The following is an 18,289-nucleotide window of genomic DNA, read 5'->3' as shown; positions in this document are numbered from 1 at the left end:
CTCCGCTTTGCCTCCCAGATGGGGGGATTTGGTGTAGCTTATAGGGGGATGCAGTGTAGTGATGTATACGGGCATGTAGTGCACTGATGTGGTGTATCATATAAGGGGATGTAGTGCAGTGATGTAGTGTAGCATGTAGGGTATGTAATGTAGTGTATAGGGGCATGTAGGGTAGTGATGTAGTTCAGCATGTAGGGGATGTAGTATAGTGATGTAGTGCAGTGGCTAGGGGAATGTAGTGCAGTGATGAAGTGTTATGATATCGTGCAATGTATGGGGACACACAGGGGAGCATGTATAGTGGAACACGCTGCTGGGGGGGCATGTGACGCTTAGGGCATTTGGGGCACATTGAGGGATATTTTACAATAGTAACCCCTTTTTTTATTTTTTTCTATAATCTGATTATTTTAGTCTGACAGGGTTTGTTTGCTTTTTGTGGGGTTTTTTTTTTTGGGGGGGGGGGGGGGGGGCAAATGACTGCCTTGCCCCGGGTGATGAAAATCCTAGTTTCGGCCCTGCCATCAACGCCGCCTTGGAATAGCAAGATTACTAAGATGCTTATTTAATGAAACTCTGCACCTCTGCCACCATAGAATGAGTTAGGTCTTCATTTTATTCACTAACTGCCATCTGTGTTACAACCCCCAAAGTCCTGGTGTCATAGGCTGAAGCCTAATGGTAGATCAGGCACTGTCTATAAGGCATAAAAGACTTTCAGTACTAAAGTAGAGCATATAAGAAGGCTATAGAGAACCATCCGGAAAACTACTGGCCATACAAGAAGTATTATACTGTGCAGGAGGTGCAACAGGCATGGAATAAGGATACAACAGGCATGGAATAAGGATGCACGACTGGACAATGTGGGAGCTGACAAAATACTGGGAAAGGGGAGCCAAGATAATGGGCAACTTTGTTGTGTAATGGTTAGCATTGATGCCTCACAGCACTGGTACTTTGAGTTCAATTCCCGACCAATGCTCTTTCTCTGTGGTCCCACATTCCAAATATATACTTGTAAGCTAACTGAGTTCTAACAAAATAATGAATCTTAGTGTACATGTATTTCCATGTGGTAGGTGCAAAGAGTTTGTACTGTAAGTACCACTGGGGCAGTGTCTGATGTTAATGGGTAAATTACTGTATAATATGTGTGCCCTATACAAATAAATTGAGCAAAAGTATGATCTAATGTTCAGCAAATTAAATAATTTGCCATACTTTTAATAATTTTAAAGCTCACTTGTTTTTCAGCTGAATCAGCATTAGCTTGCCTTGTCATTGTATCCTAGAACTTTTAATCCTCACATTCAGCCTGTAATTTAGCCTCTGCTTTATGTATTGGAAATTGTAGACGTTTTATTTTTTGGAACTTTCAGCTATTGATTTTAGCCACTTTTTAGCACACCTACTGTACACGGCAACCATGAATACAGTTACAGCAATATTTAAAGTCTTACTACCCTGCTGTAAGCTTAGTACTGTAGCTAGAGATACTGAATTAATGACATGATCACAGTTTTATGGCTTTATTGCTTCTTTTATGAATCTATTCTGATTTCTTTGGTATAAAAATATAAATGCCTATATATGTTTCATTACAGGAATACGTTCTTATTATGCTGCAGAGTTATTGCTTTTCTCCTGACTGCCATACAGCACACATTTAAAACAAGAGAAAGCAGATGACGATTTTAGCAGCAACATAAACGCTTTATAATAGGAAAGAATACACTGTCACACAAATACAATCCAGCTACAGCACACATGGCTGCATAGAACTAGAAAAACATACTGAATTTCACAACAATATATACATGATTTTCGTACTATATTACATTTATAAGTTAAAAACTGCTTTTTTGGGAGAAAGTGGATACGAGAGTGTAAAAGTGGCACATTGAGCATGGAATCAGTACAAGGGATTTGGGTGGTCATTCCAAGTTGTTCGCTCGTTGCCGTTTTTCGCAATGCAGCGATTAGGTGGAAAATGCGCATGCGCATGGTACGCCGCGCGCATGCGCTAAGTAATTTAACACAAAACTTGGTAGATTTACACAAGCTCGAGCGACGTTTTGTCATCGCTCGAGTGATCGTAGTGTGATTGACAGGAAGTGGGTGTTTCTGGGCGGAAACTGGCCATTTTCAGGGAGTGTGCTAAAAAATGCAGGCGTGCCAGGTAAAAACACAGGAGTGGCTGGGAAAACGGGGGAGTGGCTGGCCGAACGCAGGGCGTGTTTGTGACGTCAAACCAGGAACTCAACGGACTGAGGTGATCGCAGTCTAGGAGTAGGTCTGGAGCTACTCAGAAACTGCAAGGAATTATTTAGTAGCAATTCTGCTAACCTTTCGTTCGCAATTCTGCTAAGCTAAGATACACTCCCAGAGGGCGGCGGCCTAGCGTTTGCAATGCTGCTAAAAGCAGCTAGAGAGCGAACAACTCGGAATGAGGGCCTTGGAAAGAAGATAAACTGGAGTTATCTTTCCTACTCAGCTTTTGCAGCCAGGGTCGGATTAACAATTGGGCAGGTGAAGCTGCAACTCCATCAACCCATGAAAATATTCCCACAGTACATAGGCTGCAGATTGCTACTTGTGCGGGTAACTAGAACTAGATGGGTAACTAGCAACTAGAATCTTAGTAGGTGGGCAGGCGGTGCCGTTAGTGTCAGGCAGTGCACATGCATTCTGCTTTTTCTGCCTGTTTCCCAGTGGGGCAGTGGGCAAGGTTAACTTATTCTGCTTGAGAGAAATCACTGAGCTCAGGTCTTGCCGAAGGGGGCAGCACCTTGGTGAGGCTATGAGGGTACTCCAGGCAGTGCTGTTGTCCCTAGCAGCTGGTGGCCCCACCCCCTCAGCATGACATTGTGATGCTATAATTTTAGGAGGCATGGGGGTATATTCAATTGAAGTCGAAAACTGCCATCTGTCGAAAAAACGGCAGTTTTTGACTTTTTTTAGGTCGGAAGGGGTTCCAACCTATTCAAAATTTTCGACAAGTTGAAAAATTAGACTTGTCGAAAAGCACTACTACTGGGAACAGTAATCTGTGCCGAGCGCAGCGAGGCACCTTCCCGAAGCATGGCGAGCGAAGTGAGCCATGCGAGGGGACACGGTGCACTAATTGGGGTTCCCTGTCACTCTAAGAAGAAAACTACACCACAAAAAAGTTTGAAAAACCCATGTCGACCTTTTGACCTGTTGACCTTGCACATGTTGACCTAGACACCCTGTCGACCTAGTGCATGTCGACCTAATATGTGTCGACCCAACGACCCATACCCAACAAGTGCAAACGTCAAAAAATATCCTCAGGGGTGAGAAGAGGTTACATTTCTCACCCTAAAACGCTCTTAGCTATTCCTTTGTTACCTAAATTGCCAATCTAATCTTCCTCAACACTCCCCTCCTGCCCTTTCCAATTGGCCGGTGACTTCCAAGACATCTCCCACGCTGATCATAATTTATTGAGAGCTCTCCCTCACTCCCCTATGCCTTCAATGCTTCAGTCACTAAATCAGAACTCAGCTATACATTAAAGCCCACTGAACCTCAGCCTGATCTCTAACCATTGACCCAAATTATGGGATGTTTTCTCTTTCTCTATCAAACTGTCCCCAAATCTTCAATAATTAAACACTCCCAGAAAAACTCAACTATTCAGTAGCAGGGGGGAGATATACTCAGCATTTGAGAGTGATAAAGTAGAGAGAGTTAAAGTACCAGCCAATCAGTGTCTAACTGAAATGTTACAGGCTGTGTTTGAAAAATGGCAGTTAGGAGCTGATTGGTTGGCAGTTTATCTCTCTCCACTTTATCACTTTAAAAGGCTTAGTACATCTCCTAGTCATCTAGAGAATGCCATATGTTTCATACTTGAAGTACTTGATGCGCATCATTAAACTATTTCAATGGAGCAAATCTTCTACAATCTCTGTGATATCCTATAAAAAGAAACCCTTTATTTTATTTATTTACAGTTTCTCATATAGCACAGCATATTTCATTGTGCTTTACAATTACTTAAAAGAATCCCCATGTTTTTTTTTTATCTAGGTGAGTACAAGAAGGTAAATGTTATTCTAATCTAAAATGTTAGTAATCATATTTCTAAATCTGTCATAAGCCTTGTCATTACTTTAGCCCTAACAGACGGCCAAAGTACCTAACAGTACACTATGCCATTCAGTTCAACTGCTACATGTAAACACAAGTTCTAAATTCATCTCACGCCTTAAAAAGGGATTAAATGAGATTAAAACAGAGTGACCCAATGGCTGCAACATTCTACTAAACAGTCTTTATAATACACATTGGGAATATATATTAAAGGAACTGCAATGAAAAAGTAACAATATACTGTAGTTAATATGCATACATTGACTTGCACATTGCTGTGAACTGTCAAGAGATAGTTTTAAAAATTCATGTTGGTAGTGATGTAGATGCCTACCACACAGACTGCATAGAGAACACAGAAATAGCTTTACATACTGCTCCTCTGAGCACACAATATTCACTAGCCGTGCATGATGAAATCTTTTCTTTCCCATTATACCTTGCAGAAATGATCATGGTTAGATTAAAGAATGATATATTTATAGCAATACTGGTAACTTTTTATCAGTGTTGAACTTTTAAATATGAAATAAAACCCAATGAGAATAGATGTATGTATTTTAATAAATCATATGTTATTGGTGTAAGAAATCTGTGACACATACCTCTGAATATCACACAGTAGATATCTTTGTACTGTACACTGATTTGCATCTTACATCCCATAAAAGCAGTTTGTCAACACCAGTAACCATCTCCCTGGATAACCACAGTTTTGCATGACTTCCCTCACTTATCAGGGTATACAATAGACATAAAGCACACCTGCTCTTATGTTATGGTAACATAGAGGGGCAGATGCAGTGCGGGCAGAACAGTACAGTTTGCACAGTGCATCTTGGGCCTGATTCTGGGTTCCATGCAAAAGCGCACACAGCAGCGTCACCTATACAAACTTCTCCCCTCGTGTACATCCATGCAGTTATTTTGAGATGCCCAATTTTAGTGCCTGTGTATGTTATAATACCGATCGGTGTGCCGTTCTAGGTCAGACCACTGAAATGTGCCTCAGCCCTATGGCAGGAGTAGTTTCTCTGTCTGACCATGGCCTCCTATGCCTGCAGCTGTGCGTTTGAGAATGGAGTTGCTTGCAGTGACACGCGTGAGACACTCACATAACACGCCCACTCAATAGACCATTTTTGTGTACACTACTAGCCAGCTCCCAGTCACTCCCAGAAATGGCCATCACTTTTCCATGACATTTCTTCTGCTGTCTGGCCACAATGCAACAGCACCTTTGTGTGTACTCTGTATAACCCTTACACTGTACGGGTTTTTATATATTAATTTACACCCATTCAAATAGTTGCTCAACTACATGAACATCGGCATTGTGTCTGATTCAGAATAGGCCCCTTAAGTATACTTCCACTATGCATACTCATAAATATATGCATATACCTGTACAGACTGCAACGTATCAAAACCTATGATCAGGAAGTCGGAACAGAGGGGGAAGGGACATTCTCACATAGGCAAATATCAACTAGTGCATATTCAGGGGATGGCTTGTAAAATTTCACCCAGTTGCCAAGCACATAGCACTGGCCCATGGGTAGCAGACAATTCATAATAGGTGGTTTTAGGTATACAGGTGCTGATTTTACATATATTTCCTACACTCTGCAATATCATATCTGATCATTGTAGAGTTGGGCTGCTGCAAGTAGAGTTAGGGATACTTACCACGGCAATGGGAAACCACATGGTCAATTCACAAAGTCTACATGCTAGTAATGTTAATAGTACATCAATATCGCCATTTCACATGTTGACCTCCCGTCCATGTCAGCATTTTGGTGTTGACATTCTGAATACATAAAAGTATAGAAAATATGTAATTAATACCTTTTAAGAGAAAAACAATGCTAAATGATAAGTAGAATACGATTGGTTGCTATGGGTAACATCTCCTCTTCTAAAAACCTGCAGTTTAGTACATATACCCCTATGAGTGCCAGCAGCTTTTATGTATATATATATCTAGTTGTGTGTCTTGGGTGGGCACGGGGGGAATCACATCTCATTATTCTCATTGGTAATTTATGTCACTGTTTTTTTTATACTAGAATCTTACCATGAAGGTAATGGATGGTGTCTCTCATATGCTGACACATGATGATATGTTTAAAGTATACCTTGAAACGCTTTACAATGTGTTCATGCTGGCATATTAATAGTTTTACTTTGACTTGCATAATTAATATATGTGCACCTGAAAAGGACATGTCAATCCCTCTTTTATTTAGCACATATTATGAATGTCCCTTTGGATAAAATATCTCTAACTCTAAATGATCCTCTATATATAAAATAAATAGCTGTTTATTAATGATGGCATTCGGTGTAGTCCAGCTAACAGTGATTTGCAAACCTTTCAACACCTTATTACATTTTTTTTAGAACTGCCTTCTTTGTGGTAATCTCTTCTCTCTCCAGATTTATACTCATATATCTCTTTCTAATGTTATCACTCATCTATCACTCTCTACCTACAGAAGCTCTGTGATTCATTCTCTCTACATCCCCTTAATTCCTTTATCCTTACAGCTTATCTGTCTCCTTTGTAAATCTCTCTCCCACTTGCTCACTCTCTGGCTCATATAGCAAATCACTTAGAGCACCAATGTTCACAGATCAGAACCACTGAGCCATGCATTCTGGAAATGATAGTGTTACGTAATGCACTACTTTGGGGAAAAAAATAGATGCTGAAAGAAACGCTCCTATTTGTCTGAGAGATCGTCATGTCTTTAAATGATGGGAGATCTAGAATGTTCTCTTCATAAGGTTGAGCTAAAGAATGCTACTGCTTAAATCTTTAAAATATGGTATGTGTCACACAGTCTGAAGGTCCAGGGATAGGCACTAAGGGAGTTGGTGCAGAAGAAATGTCATGCCCCCTTAAATACAAACAAAATAATAATGTTTAGATATCTACAGATCCTTCCATTATTGCTCACTATTTAAGATACTAATAATTTGGTAATACTAATATCAAAGTTAATGAACAAAGAGCCCTGTGTAAAAAAAAATGTTTTAAAAAATAATTTTCAGGTCTATACATTCAGTCAAGATAGAGCAGTTTAAGAAAACATAACAATGGGGGAAAGGTTATGGTTGGGATGGTATCGGGATCCCGGCGCTCGGAAAGCTAGCATTCTGAATGCTGACAGCGGCATCCTGATGTGCAGAATCCCCCTCTACCCCGTAACCCGAATCCTCACTAACTGTATCCTTACCCTAGCCCCCTTCCCACAGCCTAACCCTATCCCCCTAACTGTCCCTCCCCATAGCCTAACACCCATTAACACTACATATTTCTGGTGTACTTCCACATCCCCATTTCCCCATTACGTACTCTTTGGGGGCAATTTTTTGCTATGACCTTACACAAGCTTATTGTACACTGACTTTGCATGACATTTTTTACTTAGCACTCTGATCACCATGTGTAATTCAATTTGTAAAGTATGGCTCACAGCTTTGCCCCCACCATGTTCGAGCTATGCAGCACATATGGGTGGGTGTAGTTTTATGTGTATTAAGATGTAGCCCAAAAGTATGTGTTCAGTTTTATATAAAGTTGTGAGAAATCTAGGAATAGGGGGAAAGCCGAAAACATAGTACATATATAGGCTCATTTATCAATGAGTGATACATTTCACTGTGAGTGATACATTTCACCAGCCAATCAGCTCCTAGCTGTAATTTTTCAAACACAGTCTGTAACATGACAGTTAGGAGCTGATTGGCTGGTGCAATTTATCATTCACAGTGAAATTTATCACTCATTGATAAATGAGCCCATAAATGTTTGTACAGCCTGAAACCATGTAAAGTGTATTGAAAAAAATGGAAATCATATAAAACGCATTGAAAAAGCCAGATATACAGTACATAGTAAATGCTTTGAAAAATATTTAAATTTTAATAAATGTATTGAACAAGCCGGGTATCATAATAAAGTGTATAGAAAAAGCTGGAAACCATAGTAACTTTATTGAAGAAGATGACAATTATAGTAAAGTGTATTGAAAAAGCTGGAAATCATAGTACAGCGTAATGAAAAAGCTGGAAATCATAGTAAATTAATTGAAAACTCCAGAAACCATAGTAAATTTATTGAAAAGCTGTAAATCTTGTTAAATGCATTGAAAAAGCCAGAAACCATTTAAAGTGTATCACTCCCATGTGTATGAAGGAGGAAGCACAGCAGATATCTCCAATATCTGCTGCAGGCCCACCATATCCGACAGCAGCCATAGCCCTCATAGGTTTGTGTGGGGGATGCAATGCTGTTAGATTTACCAAGCTCCAGAATGCAAAGATGGTGTTTTGGTGCTGTAGCACATGGCTACAAATTGGAAAAATTACCAGGAGAGGGTCACCAGCAATGGTGACCGCAAAATGCATGGGGGTAAATTTACTAAAATTCGTATTTGTACCGATCTGGAGGGAGATTCATCACGAATGACATCGAATGTGTAATTTTGCAACTTTTTGAATTTATTACGACCAATTTACTAAGCTGTCGTATTTTACATTTTTCGTGTTTTCCGATGTCGATGTCATTCGTGTTTTTTGGCAGTGTTTTACGGGAGTGAATAGTAAAACACTGCCGACATTAAAACAATGAAACTCGGCCGGATCTGTGAGATCCGTGCAGGGTTTCATTGTGCATCTTTAAAAAAATTAAAAATAGTTTAAAGTCGAAAAAAAATGCGTGGGGTCCCCCCTCCTAAGCAAAACCAGCCTCGGGCTCCTTGAGCCGGTCCTGGTTGAAAAAATATGTGGAATAAAATGACTGGGGTTCCCCCATATTTAATCAACCAGCACCGGGCTCTGCACCTGGTCCTGGTGCAAAAAATACGGGGGACAAAAAGCGTAGGGGTCCCCCGTATTTTTTGAACCAGCACCGGGCTCCACTAGCGAGGTATAATGCCAGAGCCAGGGGACACTTTTATTGTGGTCCTGGCGGCCCTGGCATTACATCCCCAACTAGTCACCCTTGGCCGGGGTACCCTGGAGGAGTGGGAACCCCTTAAATCAAAGGGTCCCCGCTCCAGCCACCCAAGGGCCAGGGGTGAAGCCCGAGGCTGTCCCCCCCAACCAAGGGCGGCAGATGGGGGGCTGATAGCCAAGTGTAAAAAATCTGAATATTGTTTTTAGTAGCAGTACTACAAGTCCCAGCAAGCCTCCCCTGCAAGCTGGTACTTGGAGAACCACAAGTACCAGCATGCGGTGGAAAACCGGGCACGCTGGTACCTGTAGTACTACTACTAAAAAAATACCCAACAAAAAACAGGACACACACCGTGACAGTAAAAGTTTATTACATACATGCACACCTCCATACATACATACTTACCTATGTTCACACGAGGCTCGGTCCTCTTCTCCATGTAGAATTCTCGGGGTACCTGTGGAAAAAATTATACTCACATAATCCAGTGTATCTTCTGTTCTTTGTATAATCCACGTACTTGGCAAAAAAACAAACCGGAAACCCGACCACGCACTGAAAGGGGTCCCATGTTTACACATGGGACCCCTTTGCCCGACTACCAGGACCCCCCCTGACTCCTGTCAAAGATGGTCCTTCAGCCAATCAGAGAGCGCCACGTCGTGGCACTCTCCTGATTGGCTGCGTGCTCATGTAGTGTCAGTGAGGCTGCACACGTCAGAGATACAATGTTGCGCCTATGCGCTCCATTGTATCCAATGGTGGGAACTTTGCGGTCAGCGGTGAGGTTACTTTCGGTCAACCGCTGACCGCAAAGTTCCCACCATTGGATACAATGGAGCGCATAGGCGCAACATTGTATCTCTGCCGTGTGCAGTCTCACTGATACTACAGGAGCGCACAGCCAATCAGGAGAGTGCCACGACGTGGCGCTCCCTGATTGGCTGAAGGGACCCTCTTTGACAGGAGTAAGGGGGGGTCCTGGTAGTCGGGGAAAGGGGTCCCATGTGTAAACATGGGACCCCTTTCAGTGCGTGGTTGGGTTTCCGGTTTGTTTTTTTGCCAAGTACGTGGATTATACAAAGAACAGAAGATACACTGGATTATGTGAGTATAATTTTTTCCACAGGTACCCCGAGGATTCTACATGGAGAAGAGGACCGAGCCTCGTGTGAACATAGGTAAGTATGTATGTATGGAGGTGTGCATGTATGTAATAAACTTTTACTGTCACTGTGTGTGTGTCCTGTTTTTTGTTGGGTATTTTTTTAGTAGTAGTACTACAGGTACCAGCGTGCCCGGTTTTCCACCGCATGCTGGTACTTGTGGTTCTCCAAGTACCAGCTTGCGGGGGAGGCTTGCTGGGACTTGTAGTACTACTACTAAAAACAATATTCAGATTTTTTACACTTGGCTATCAGCCCCCCATCTGCCGCCCTTGGATGGGGGGGACAGCCTCGGGCTTCACCCCTGGCCCTTGGGTGGCTGGAGGGGGTACCCCTTGATTTAAGGGGTTCCCACTCCTCCAAGGTACCCCGGCCAGGGGTGACTAGTTGGGGATGTAATGCCAGGGCCGCCAGGACCACAATAAAAGTGTCCCCCGGCTCTGGCATTATGTACCTCGCTAGTGGAGCCCGGTGCTGGTTCAAAAAATATGGGGGATCCCTACGCTTTATGTCCCCCGTATTTTTTGCACCAGGACCAGGCACAGAGCCCGGTGCTGGCTGATTAAATATGGGGGAACCCCAGTCATTTTTTTCCTCATATTTTTTTCAACCAGGACCGGCTCAAAGAGCCCGAGGCTGGTTTTGCTTAGGAGGGGGGACCCCACGCATTTATTTTTTATTTTTAACACTTTCCCACCCCTTACCACTGATAAACATGCACGGATCTCATGGATCCGTGCATGCCTATCAGAACACTGTAAAAAAAAGCAGGTCTATTTGAAAACTGCTTTTTTTTACGATTTGTATTTATTCATGGCAGTGTTTGGCTATTGCCGGCAGTGTTTGTGAAATACAAATTTTAGTAAATTACAGAGTTCTAGCAAATAACAGGCATATTTGACCGATGGTGTATTCATTCGTAATTTTTTTCTTTGACTTCAACAAAAATACGAATGCCCTCATCACTGCCGTGATTTGAGTTTAGTAAATTCCCGAGATGACACTTTGAAGGAAAAACACCATCTCGGTCAAAATCGGGAGCTCAGTAAATATACCCCATGGTCAGTAGACTGCACATGTGCAGGAGCCCTGTTAGAGAAGAGACTGCTGATACGGTCTCTTTACTCCAAACACATGGCATGGTCAGGTTCCTTTCAGAGCCTCGTCCCTTCAGGTGAACAGGATATATTGGGCAGTTTATTTGCATACTGCAATGTGATTTTTGGGCACTAACATTGTGCTCAGTTCATACTGCAAATGGGATTATTGATAAATCAGCCCCTATGTCATATTCCGAATCTCTTGCATTTATAGTATGCTCTGCCTTGCTGCTAAATTATTGGTTGATTATTTTATATACTCAGTTTACCAATTCTGTACATTATGTTGACAGATGGATAATGCCCCTATTGAAAATTGAAAATCTATCAGTTTTTGTACTAAAATATTGATTATGGCACGCAAATAAATAAAATAATACTTATCTATACTTGTGTTAGTATGTAGGGATCATATACTAATTTCAGTGCCTTCAATTTTGGTCTAGATGGGCCAATATGTGGCACAACTGTATTAATGCAAAGCATGCACCATCTTAACACAGGATAGTGTAGGTCAAGCTGCACTGGGACATTTTTTCTCTCTTTCTCTCTCTAAATATATATGTCTGTACACATTTACAGGCATATCCAATTGGCTGCGTAATTTCGAAGAAAAAAAGTTACATGGACCTAACGCCCAGCTCATGCCCAATTTTGAATAACCATGGGTATTCCTGCATGCTTCTGATACCCATGGTATTCAACTATTGAAGCAGATTTTTTTTCCCACTGCAATAATGACACGTAATTATCTGAACAATTAGGCAAATTGAAAACTTCCAATTGCCTAATTAGACTCAGGAAGGGGGGGGGGGGTCTAAGGGGTTCTGAAATGGTCCCCACTATATTTACCTTAAAATAGGGATTCTAAAATGTTTTAGACCAGCTCTGGAGCTGCAAGAAAAAACTGTGGTTATTCATATAGAAATTACCGTCACTGATTTTCTAGCCAGCTATTAAAAAGGAAAAACCTTACTGCTGTGGGAAAAACCCTGCGCTGCAAGGTTTTAAAAAAAATTGCACTATATTGGATATGCCTGATACCATTATTTCCAATGCATTTAATTTGGTTCCGGGGTGGGTTAGTGTGACCGACGGGATTCTGGCTGTTAGATGGCCGGCAGGGAAGGTGGGCGCAAATGTAACGAAGCCCCTTGCGAGCTCAGTGGCTCGCTGTGCTTGCCACAGGTTTATTTCCACTCTATGGGTATCGTGGACACCCGCGAGTGGGAATAGTACATACTTGCCTACCTGACCCTCTCCATGAGGGAGGAAATGTTCTGTTCCTGGACTTTCCTGGTAATGCATGATTGCCATCATCTGTGGTGAGCTAGTTACCGTATATACTCGAGTATAAGTCGACCCGAATATAAGCCAAGGCACCTAATTTTACCACAAAAACCTGGGAAAACTTATTGACTCGAGTATAAGCCTAGGGTGGGAAATGCAGCTCTAGCCGTACACAGCCCTCAGTGACAGATATGCCCTCATACTGCCAGATATGCCTCCACAGTGCCAGATATGCCCTCATACTGCCAGATATGCCCCACAGTGCCTGATGTGCCAGATATGCCCTCATGCTGCCAGATATGCCCCACAGTGCCAGATGTGCCAGATATGCCCCACAGTGCCAGATATGCCCTCATACTGCCAAATATTCCCCACAGTGCCAGATATGCCCTCATACTGCCAGATATGCCCCACAGTGCCTGATGTGCCAGATATGCCCTCATGCTGCCAGATATGCCCCACAGTGCCAGATGTGCCAGATATGCCCTCATGCTGCCAGATATGCCCTCATACTGCCAGATATGCCCCACAGTGCCAGATATGCCCTCATACTGCCAGATATGCCCACACAGTGCCAGATATGCCCTCATACTGCCAGATATGCCCCACAGTGCCTGATGTGCCAGATATGCCCTCATGCTGCCAGATATGCCCCACAGTGCCAGATGTGCCAAATATGCCCTCATGCTGCCAGATATGCCCCACAGTGCCAGAGGTGCCAGATATGCCCCCACAGTGCCAGATATGCCCCACAGTGCCTGATGTGCCAGATATGCCCTCATGCTGCCAAATATGCCCCACAGTGCCAGATGTGCCAGATATGCCCTCATGCTGCCAGATATGCCCCCTCATGCTGCCAGATATGCCCCCTCATAGTGCCAGATATGCCCCCTCATAGTGGCAGATATGCCCCCTCATAGTGCCAGATAAGTCCCCTCATAGTGCCACATAAGTCGTCGTCCCCCAAGTGCCAAATATGCTCCCCCAGTGCCTGTTGCTTACCCTCCATCGCTCCTGCGCTGTCTTCTGAAGGAGGGACACGGAGCGCACAGTGCGCGCCTCTCCTGTGTCCCTCCTGCATCTCCGGCGGCCGCGGCGGGTATATTAAAGGAAGTGCCGGTTCGTGAGCCAATCAGAGCTCACGAATGGGTACTTCCTTTAATAGACCCGCCGCTGCCGCCGGAGATGCAGGAGGGACACAGGAGAGGCGCGCGCTGTGCGCTCCGTGTCCCTCCGTGTCCCTCCTTCACACTGCTCTCCCTGTCACACTGCTGTCCCTGCACTGACTCGAGTATAACCCGAGGTGGCTTTTTCAGCACACAAAAAAGAGCTGAAAAAGTCGGCTTATACTCGAGTATATACGGTAATTAATAAGAAAGGTGTTTCACCACAGGTGTTGGCAATCATACAGTACCAGGAAAGTCCAGTAACAGAGCATTTTCTCCCTCATGGAGAGGGTCAGGTAGGCAAGTATGGAATAGTCCCTGTTGGTCAGCATGCTGACCGGCGTGATATTCAGGGTTCAGGATCCCATCATCAGTATTGGGACCGCCAGTCACATAACCGCATCCCATTTCTGCATGGATCCGACTTTTGTGTGGATTTTGCTGATTTACGGCTTTTTCAATGCATTTATTATGACTTTTGGTTTTATCAATACACATCACATGGTTTCTGGCTTTTTCAATGCATTTACTATGGTTCAGGGCTTTTTCAATACACTTTACATCAGAGGTTCTCAAAAATGGTCCTCATGGCACCCCATCTGTCCAAGTTTTTAGCTATATCCATGGCTCAGCACAAATGCTTAAATAAAATTAGCTGAGGAGCTACTTAAGTCACCTGTGGCCAAGTATGGAAAAACGTAAAGCCTGTACCATTGGGGTGCCTTGAGGACTGTGTTTGAGAACCTGTGGTTTACATGATTTCCAGCTTTTTTTACTAAACTTTATATGGTTTCTGGCTTTTTCAATATATTTACCTGTACTTTGATTTCCAGATTTTTCAATACACTATACTGTACATGGTTTCGGAATTTTTTACTGCATTTACTATGTTTCCGGCTTTTACCCACACCCATATAACAGTCTGACAGAGATTTGTGTTGTGTTTGTGGCTTATCTTGACACCTGCTGCTGAACATACTGCAGCCTGCATTTGTGCAGCAGCAGCAAACACCTTTTGTAAAACAAATACATAACTTGTATTCCTGATATTAATAATAAAAATCTGCAGCATAGTGCAGAAATTCAGTATATCATAAAGGCAAATAAGCAGGCATTACCACGTGCATACCACATCACAGGGTTTGCAGGAAAGTATGGAATGGAATGTGTCAGCGAGTATTTTACTGGGAATATGGATGTGAAATAAAGTAGAATTTTATTGTAATAGAAGTGGTTTTTATCAACAACAGGTCATTTGGATAATGTGTCAAACCTGACTTGTAACTGTATAGTTTGTAGAGATGAGCGGGTTCGGTTCTCCGAGAACCGAAACCCCCCTCCCCAAACATCCTGTTCTGAGCCAGTTTCCGAGTCCGACTCAGGACTCCCCACCAGACTCGGAAACCAGAACGAGGCAAAACGTAATCATCCCGCTGTTGGACTCTCATCGGTTTTGGATTCCATATAAAGAGCCACGCATTGCCACCATTTTCACTCCGGACTTGGAGAGTGATGGAGACAGACCTCTGTCTCTCTGTGGGTGGTGGTGTCGAAGGGGGTCAGTGTGTGCTCTGTAGGGGTGCTGTTCCTGTCAATGTAGTGTACCTGTGCTGTTAGGGGTGCTGTCCTAGCTATCACTGGTGTTTCATGTGCTGTTAGGGGTGCTGCAGCTATACATGGGTGTTGCTGTCACTGTGTTGTACATGGGGCAGGGGCACTGTCCTCCTGTATGCTGTGAAAATACAAGGGTGCTGGCTGTAAAAAATCTGGGTTGCAGTGAAAATAAATGTACACTGGCCCCGGCTTTTATGCTGTAAAAATTCAGGGGTGCTGCTGTTAAAATAAATGTACACTGGCCCTGTCTTGTATACTGTAAAAAATCTGGGGTGCAGCGAAAACAAAAGTACACTGGCCATGTTTTATATGCTGTAAAAAATCTGGGGTGCAGTGAAGATAAATGTACACTGGCCCTGTCTTGTATGCTGTAAAAAAAAATCTGGGGTGCAGTGGAAATAAATGTACACTGGCCCTGTCTTTTATGCTATAAAAATTCATGGGTGCTGCTATTAAAATAAATGTACACTGCCCCTGTCTTGTATGCTGCAAAAAAGATGTGGTGCAGCGGAAATAAATGTACACTGGTCCTGTCTTGTATGCTGTAAAAATTAATTAGTGCTGCTGTTAAAATAAAAGTACACTGGTCCTGTATGCTGTAAAAATACAGGGGTGATGTTGTTATAATAAAAGTACACTGGCCCTGTATGCTGTAAAAATACAGTACACTGGCCCTGAATGCTGTAAAAATACAGGGGTGTTGCTGTTAAAATAAAAGTACACTGGTCCTGTATGCTGTAAAAATACAGGGGTGCTGTTGTTAAAATAAAAGCACACTGGCCCTGTATGCTGTAAAAATAAAGGGGTGTTGTTGTTAAAATAAAAGTACACTGGTCCTGTATGCTGTAAAAAATATAGGGGTGCTGTTTTTAAAATAAAAGTACACTGGCCCTGTATGCTGTAAAATACATGGGTGCAGTGAAAATAAATGTACACTGGCCCTGTCTTGTATGCTGTAAAATTACAGGGATGTTGTGAAAATACAGGGCTGCTGGCACTGTCCGCAGTTGCGATGTCTAGGCCTGACCTTCACAACACTGTATGGGAAGAGGAGGCTCCTACCACCATTTGCACGCCCCCTGCAAGTGCTAAGAGAGCACCGCCAGTCCAGTTGCTAATATTGAGATTGAGGATATCACTGTAGAAGTACACCAAGATGAGGAGAATATGGGTTTAGCTGGCGCTGAGGAGGAGGTTGATGATGAGGATTCTGATGGTGATGTAATTTGTTTGAATAAGGCACCAGTGGAGACAGTTGTTGGTCATGGGATGAAAAAGCCCATTGTCATGCCTGGGCAAAATACCAAAACAGAAACCTATGTGTGGAAATATTTCTACACAAATCCGAACAACAGGTGTCAAGTCATCTTTTGCATTTGTCAATCTATAAGTAGGGGTAAGGGTGTTAACCACTTAGGAACATCTTCCCTTATATGTCATCTGCAGCGCATTCATCATACAGTAAGTCATTGTCAAGTTCACAAACTTTGGGTAATAGCGTAAGCAGTCCACTGACACCTAAATGATGTGGTTTGTTTGAATATTATTTCTCTGTGAGGATGAGGATGTAAACACTTAAGGGGAAGTGGGAATCTGAGCATGAGGAGGACATTTTGCCACTGTAGAGCCAGATTGTGCAAGGAAAGATTAATTGCATATTTTTTGGTGTCAGTCATGAGGCAGACCCTGTCACTGAAAATATTGGTTTGTTAAATTGTGCATGTCCTGTTTATACAACATAAGGGTAAGCCCAAGGACAATTCCATCTTGCACCTTTTTTTCTTTGCCACATCATTCCAGGGGTACTGCCCTATATGGGGTGCTGCCCCTCTGCCATTTAAGTACAGGGGTGCTGCCCCACTGCCGTTTAAGTCCAGGGGTGCTGGTACCTGTTGGCTGTGCTGTGTAATTCTCCAGGGGTGCTGCCTATGCTGTATAAGTCATGGGGTGTTTTGCATATAATTCCAGGGATGCTGCTGTACTTTATCCTAGGTTTAAATGAAAGCCTAGAGCAGACATGAAACAAGCTTCAACATCACAAACAGATTTACGAAAACATAGCCGCAAAGGTGGAAATGGAAATTGCTATTTTGACGAAGTGTTTTTTAATAAAGTGGGGGGAGACTACATTTTTGGCCAAAGTCAGTGTGACTCAGAAGAGACTGAATCATAATCCAGTACAACTGCCGGAGAGGTAAAAATTATATTTTCTACCAGAACACTAGAGAGAGGTTCTTCTCAATTATTTCATGTTAGGGATTCACTCAAATGAATGGCTCCAATTAGTCAACATTAATTTTGATTTATTATTGATGTTCCACATTTTGGGATTATTTATTTAGAAGATGCGAATTTGTTGTACAGGGATCTTTTTTTCCTAAGGGCTGCGGAGGGTTATCGCAAGACCTTGCGGTGTTAGAAGAACAGAGTTTCAGTGATCTTGCATTGCATCAGCTTTCCATTGCACTGCAGCACTAGATGGGCCAGGAGCTCCTGTGAGGCACAAACAGTTACTAAATAAGGCCCAGTATGGAGTCTCACGGTGGCTTACTGCCAGGAAGAAGTCTGGCTTGCCAGGCTGAGGCATGCTGTGGGCACAGAGGTTAGCATTGCTTCCTCCCACAGTCCTACTTATAGTATGAAATGATTTTCGACTGTGGAGTGGTAAGCTCCACTAGGGCAGGGGTTCAATAACAATAAATTCACTGCACAGTCCTGCTTACTACTGTACTTAACCCACCCAAACTCAACTTGCCCCATCCGGTGCTGCTGTGGGGGTTCAGGAGGGGCTGCTAAAACATCTAAGGGGCTGCTTTATTTACAAATTAAATATGAAAAAAATAAACTAGACACACAGGTATG

The sequence above is a fragment of the Pseudophryne corroboree genome, chromosome 4 (genome assembly GCF_028390025.1).
Source record: "Pseudophryne corroboree isolate aPseCor3 chromosome 4, aPseCor3.hap2, whole genome shotgun sequence".
NCBI classification, from domain to species: Eukaryota; Metazoa; Chordata; class Amphibia; order Anura; family Myobatrachidae; genus Pseudophryne; species Pseudophryne corroboree.
The sequence above is the reverse complement of the archived record's forward strand: the minus strand, read 5'-3'. Positions refer to the sequence as shown.